Genomic DNA, 6852 nt, shown 5'->3' on the forward strand with positions numbered 1-6852 from the left:
TTGTATAATGTCAAGAAGTAAAAGCTAACAAACCATAACTTTTCTTGACATTTCCTCCCTCAAGTGACCAATGATGGATTTGCCTTTAAAAAGCATTCATCATTTTAAAGAAGGGTAGAGACAGTAGATTTCTTTGTGTTATTTTTTTTCCCATTTTTTAAGCCAGTGGTTAAATTGAAAAGCCCAGCTCTCCTGCAGACGGGAACCAAACCTGGTTGATAAGATTACATGTTTCTAATCCTGGGGGATGTTTGAAGTCATCCAAGTAGAGAGGGCATTTGCTGTCATAAATGGTCCAGAGATAGAACTGAATTCCCAGAGAGGCCAAGAGGCCACCCTCACCATCACAGCCCCCTCCTTTCCCCTGCCTTCAACCTACATTCCCATTAAACAGCGTACACTTTGCCAAGCAAACCTTTTTATGTGGCCAGATCTGACAGCCCAGCATGATTTTTAAGAACACTGGCATTTAAGTTTGAGGTGCATAGTTTCAAATACCATTTCTACCATTTACCAGCTCTGTGACCTCGCTAAAATTACTTATGTTCTCTAAACCTGTTACGTCTTCTGTAAAATAGAGACAATAACATATTATTCACAGAGTTATTGCAAATGATCAAATGAGATAGCATGTTTAAAGTACTCACTGCAAAGGCTGCTCAAAAAAGAAAATGCACCTATTAACAAACACATTGTAAGCTTTATGAAGGCAGGAAAAATATCAGGTCTAGTCACCATTTCTATCCTCAGAGCCTAGTACAGAATTTGGCCTGTAGGTGCTCAGTATTTGTTGAATGAATGAATATATGTATGTTATTATAATGTTGATTTTTATCATTAGTGTCCTTGGATGCCAGGGATCGGTGTATTAAAATAATAATTATAGTTACCATTAATTAAGCATTAATAAGTCTAGACACCTATGATTTCGTATTTGTTAAATTATTTAATCATCACAACTACCCTAGGAGATACGTGCTATTATTGTTACAATTATATAAATGAAGAAATTGAGGCACAGAGAGGTTACATAACTTGTCCAAGATTACAGAGCTAGTGTGGAGTGGAGCAGGGATGTAAGCCCAAGTGCAAAGCATTAAATTATACTCTGCCAGGAAGTAGAGTAAGTCATTGTTCAAATAATAATGGTAATATACTTCTTCTACATTAGAAGTGATAGTTATCCCAAGTTTTTCTTTTATTTAACATTCACAAAGACTCTGGGAGATAATCATAATTACCCTTATTTTCCACATAAGGAAAATGAGGCACAAGTTGGTTAAACAAACACCCAAGAGCTCAGAGTTAGAATGTGGCCCTTCTAGGATTCAAACCCAGGACTGTCTGATTACAAAGATATGCTTTTTGAGCCCTATGTTTTAGAACCCAGTAGGATAGTTTGAGGATGAACCTTGAATTCCAGTTTTTTCAGATTTTCTATTGTGCTAGATATGGCAAAGATTGCCACCTGTTCACCAGTATGTTTCCTTTTCTTCCTGGGCACACAGCTAGACTACATTTCCCAACATCCTTAGCAATCAAGTGTTGCCATGTGACTGATTTCTAGCCCATGCAACATGAGGGGAAGTGATGCATTTTGCTTCCAGGCTTGACCTCTAGATTTCCTCCACACTTGTTTCTCCTTGCTCCTTCCCTTTCTCTGCTAAATACAGAAGAGTATGACCAGGTTTTGGAGCAAGGGTCAGAAAACCATGTCCCAAGACCCGAATTCAACCTGCCACGTCTTTTTGTAAGTGATGTTTTACCGGAACAAAGCTAAGCCATTAATTTATGTGTTGTCAATGACTGCTTTTATGGTACAATGGCAGCATTGAATAAAGGTGACAGAGATATTATAACTTGCAAAACCTACAGTAATTATGATCTGGTACTTTCCACTGTAAAAAAAAAAAAAAAAAAATGTAACTTCAGCTCTAGAGAATGGCAGAGCCACAAGATGGAAGGATCCTGGGTCCCTGAATAAACCTGCCAACATGAAGCAGTTACTAAGTAATAAATAAATTCCCATGATGAGTCATTACATTCCTGGGTCTCTTTATGAGAGCAGCTGTCCTACCATAACTTATTTGCAGGACATTCTAGTTACAGAAATAATTACTTCCTTCCACGTTCAACAGGAATCACCTCTTTGGTTTCCCAAAATGATCCAAATTTCTTCTCCACATCATGCAATTCTTATTTCTCACCACCACACTCAGTAATGCAGCCACTTTCCCCCTTTCTGAGAGCATAACACACAATCATCTCCATTGCACCCAGGAGAGACCTGCTAGCGTCAACCTTCTATCTGGTATCCCAACTTATTGGTAATTTTTTGGTTTGTTTGACCTTTTTTTTTTTTTAATTTGGGGTTTCAAAATTCCAAAGAGAAACAGAATCGCAGCACTTATCCAATAATTCTGTCTGTACTGAGAAATAGGATTCTGGCAAGCATAGAAAAAAATATATTTTTATTAGTATGTCCAAATCTAGAATGTAATAAAACAGACCTTTCAGAAGAGGAGGGAAAAAAAAATCCTTAGCAAAGGGAAGGAAAGCCAAGAGCAGATTACTTACTGCTACAGAATCCAATATTGCAAAGCCCTTTTTTTCTTTTCTATGCCACATTTTTAATGTCTCTGTGAGCTCAGTGTGCTGTGGCTATCAATCACAGGAAACTACTGACATTGTGAAACTGCTTTTAAGATATACAGAGTTTTCAAAGCCAAAGTTGTCTGAAGAATAAAAATCTTCAGATATTGTATATTTTCAAAAATATCTATTTGCACACCAAGCTGAGTAATGACCAGCTGTCTTTACTCTGTAACTGCTTGACAGAATGCATGAATATTGTTTTGTAGAAGACATTAAACATGGGAAACAAAAACTTTGTATGAGGATTGCCAGTTCTGCTATGTTCAATGCTATGGCCTGAATGTTTGTGCTCTCCCAAAATGTATATGTTGAAATCCTGACCACCAAGGTGATGGCATGAAAAGATGGGGTCCCTGGGAGGTAATTAGGTCATGAGGTCAGATACCTCATCTATGGGATTAGTGCCATCTATGGCACTAATCTGAGAGTTCATTCCCCGCTTCTGCCTGGTAAAGACACAGAGAGATGTTGGTCATCTGCAACCCAAAAGAAAGTTCTCACCAGAAATGACTGTGCTGACATCCCGACCTTGGACTTCCAAGCTTTAGAACTGTGAGAAATACGTTTCTATTGTTTATAAATCGCCCAGTTTATGGTGATTTGTTATAGCAGCCAATGTGGACTAAGAAAGTCGGTCTTGGCCGGGCGCGGTGGCTCACCCCTGTAATCCCAGCACTTTGGGAGGCCGAAGAGGGTGGATCACGAGGTCAGGCGATCGAGACCATCCTGGCTAACACGGTGAAACCCCATCTCTACTGAAAATCCAAAAAATTAGCCGGGCGGGCGCCTGTAGTCCCAGCTACTCGGGAGACTGAGGCAGGAAAATGTCGTGAACCCGGAAGGCAGAGCTTGCAGTGAGCCGAGATCGCGCCATTGCTCTCCAGCCTGGGCGACAGAGTCAGACTCCGTCTCAAAGGAAAAAAAAAGAAAGAAAGAAAGTCGGTCTTTCCATCTGTGGGAAGCCGAATCCATATTGATGCTGAGGCACTGAGAGTGTACAAATCAGAATCAAATTAATTTGGGAGTAGACAGCGTCCTCCAAATTTTACTTGGATGCTCAGGAAATTTTGATGTTTGTCAGGAATATATGGATGTAACTCCATATGTGGATATGAAGCCAAGTCTGCTGATATGGACCAGAGCCTGTGGGAATTTGCATTCCCTTCTTGGTGGTCCAGGAAGACCACCTAGAAAAAAATATATTCTGATCATCAAGGGTTACCATCAATATTAATCATTCTTTCATTCAATAAATGTTGAGTTACTACTATATGCCAACCATCATTCTATACACTGGGAGCATGATGGTGAATTAAACAGAATAAATTCCATTCTTCACATGGATCACATTCCAGTCGGAAAATATAGAAAATAAATAAATAAATAAATAAATAAATAAATAAATAAATAAAAGATACTGAAACAGAGTAATATCATACAGACCACAGTTTCTGACGACAATACAATAAAATTCAATAATGAAAAGAAAACCAGAGAAACTTTACCTGTTTGGAAATTTTGAATGTACAAATATTATAAATTCATGGATCCAGGAAGAAACTGCAAAGGAAAGTAGAAAACATTTAAAACTGATTGCCAATGAAAAACACTACTTATCGGGACCCGCAGAGTGGGATTAAAGCAAATATATATATATATAGTATAAAATTTAATGAGCTAAGCATCCAACATACCCTAAAATGATATTAGGAATAAAAAGGAAGCCATAAATGCAGACATAGCAACATTAGACATTAATAAGAGTATACTATAAAAATTAGGCCAATAAATTTGAAGATTTATATGAAATGCGTTGGGCATGATGGCTCACACCTGGAATCCCAACACTTTGGGAAGTCAAGACAGGAGCATGGCTTAAAGCCAGGAGTTTGAGACCACCCTGAGCAACACAGCGAGACTTTATCTCTACAAAAACTTTAAATATTAGCCAGGTACAGTGGTGCACACCTGTAGTCTCAGCTATTCAGGAGGCTGAGGCAGGATAATCACTTGAGCCCAAGAGTTAGAGGCTGCAGTGAGCCATGATTGCACCATTGCCTGAGCAAGACAGTGAGATCCTGTCTCTAAAAAAGAAAAAAAGAAAAGAAAAATTAAATTAAATGGACAAACTGCTAGAAAAATATAACTTGCCAAAAGCAAGTCAAGAAGAAAAAAATTAAATCAAGTAGATTAATGACATTAAAGAAATTGAATAAGTAGCTAAAATATACCCACAGAAAGAAAAATGTTAGATGGTCTTGCAGATGAATGCTACCTAACCTTCAGAAACATGTCATACCTTTCTTCCGTAAATTTTAGGGAATGCAATAATGGTAATAGTAGCTAAAACTAAAAGGTTGGTTGCTGTGTTATGAACACTATTCTAATTGCTTTATTTATTTTAACTGTTTTAATCCTCAAAACATACTTTTGATGTTGGTATTGTCATTTTCCTCATTTTCAAATTAAGAAACTGAGGGGTGGAAATTCATGTGGAGGTCAGAGTGGAAGCAGGTGTGAGAGGGTCCCGCAGAAGAAAACATGGCTGCCAAAGTGTTTGAGTCCATCAGCAAGTTTGACCTGGCCTTAGCTGTTGCAGGAGGCCTGATGAAAGAAACTCGGCCTCATATAATGTGGATGCTGGGCACAGAGCTGTCATCTCTGACCGATTCCGTGGAGGACAGGACATTGTGGTAGGGGAAGGGACTCACTTTTTCATTCCATGGGTACAGAAACCAATTATCTTTGACTGCCCTTCTCGACCACGTAATGTGCCAGTCATCACTGGCAGCAAAGATTTACAGAACGTCAACATCACACTGCGCATCCTCTTCCGGCCTGTCGCTAGCCAGCTTCCTCGCATCTTCAACAGCATCGGAGAGGACTGTGATGAGCGGGGGCTGCCATCCATCACGACCGAGATCCTCAAGTCCGTGGTGGTTCGCTTTGATGCTGGAGAACTAATCACCCAGAGAGAGCTGGTCTCCAGGCAGGTGAGCAACGACCTTACTTACAGAGCGAGCAGCCACCTCTGGGCTCATCCTGGACGACGTGTCCTTGACACATCTGACCTTCGGGAAGGAGTTCACAGAAGCGGTGGAAGCCAAACAGGTGGCTCAGCAGGAAGCAGAGAGGGCCAGATTTGTGGTGGAAAAGGCTGAGCAGCAGAAAAAGGTGGCCATCATCTCTGCTGAGGGCTACTCCGAGGCAGCTGAGCTGATTGCCAACTCACTGGTCACCGCAAGGGACGGCCTGATAGAGCTCCGCAAGTTGGAAACTGCGGAGGTCCTCGCATACCAGTTCTTACGCTCTCAGAACATCACCCATCTGCCGGCGGGGCAGTCCGTGCTCCTCCAGCGGCCCCAGTGAGGGCCCACTCTGCCTGCACCTCCGTGGGCTGACTGCTCCAATGACTTCTTTTTTTTTTTTTTTTTTTTTTTTTTTTTTTTTTTTTTTTTTTTTTTTGAGATGGAGTCTGGCTCTGTTGCCCAGGCTGGAGTGCAGTGGCACGATCTCGGCTCACTGCAAGCTCCGCCTCCCGGGTTCACGCCATTCTCCTGCCTCAGCTTCCTGAGTAGCTGGGACTACAGGCACCTGCCACCACACCCGGCTGATTTTTTGGATTTTTAGTAGAGACGGGGTTTCACCGTGTTAGCCAGGACGGTCTCGATCGCCTGACCTCGTGATCCGCCCACATCGGCCTCCCAAAGTGCTGGGATTACAGGCTAGAGCCACCACGCCCAGCCAGCTCCGATGACTCTTAACACCGCCTTCCTTCTGCCCCCACGCCAGAAATCACTGTGAAATTCCATGACTGGCTTAAAGTGAAGAAAATAAAAGTAAAATCTCTTTAGATCGCTTATTAGTCTATCAAATGAAACTAATTCTTCTCACATCCATCTACTTTTTTATCCACCTACCTACCAAAAATTGCCAAGTGCCTATGCAAACTGGCTTTAGATCCCAATTTGGGGCCTGCTGGAGCTCTGACCTGGGCACCAGCATTTGGCAGCACGCAGGCGGGGCAGTGTGTGATGGACTGGGGAGCACAGGTGTCCGTCTGGGTCCACGTGTGGCCTCCGTCCTGTCGCTGATGAAAGATTTGCAGATGAGGGCACATGCCACTCAAATGAGAAGGCAGGCCTCCATCTTCCCAGTGGTTCCTTCGCAGATGCCGCTGAAGAGAGGTGCCCGGGA

General features: G+C 41.8%; 1 pseudogene; it reads left to right on the plus strand.

The window, feature by feature from the left end:
- Positions 1 to 5196: 5196 nt before the first annotated feature.
- On the plus strand, positions 5197 to 6024 carry LOC112614551 (annotated as a pseudogene).
- Positions 6025 to 6852: the final 828 nt, after the last annotated feature.

Source organism: Theropithecus gelada, chromosome 20 (genome assembly GCF_003255815.1).
Source record: "Theropithecus gelada isolate Dixy chromosome 20, Tgel_1.0, whole genome shotgun sequence".
Taxonomy (NCBI): Eukaryota; Metazoa; Chordata; class Mammalia; order Primates; family Cercopithecidae; genus Theropithecus; species Theropithecus gelada.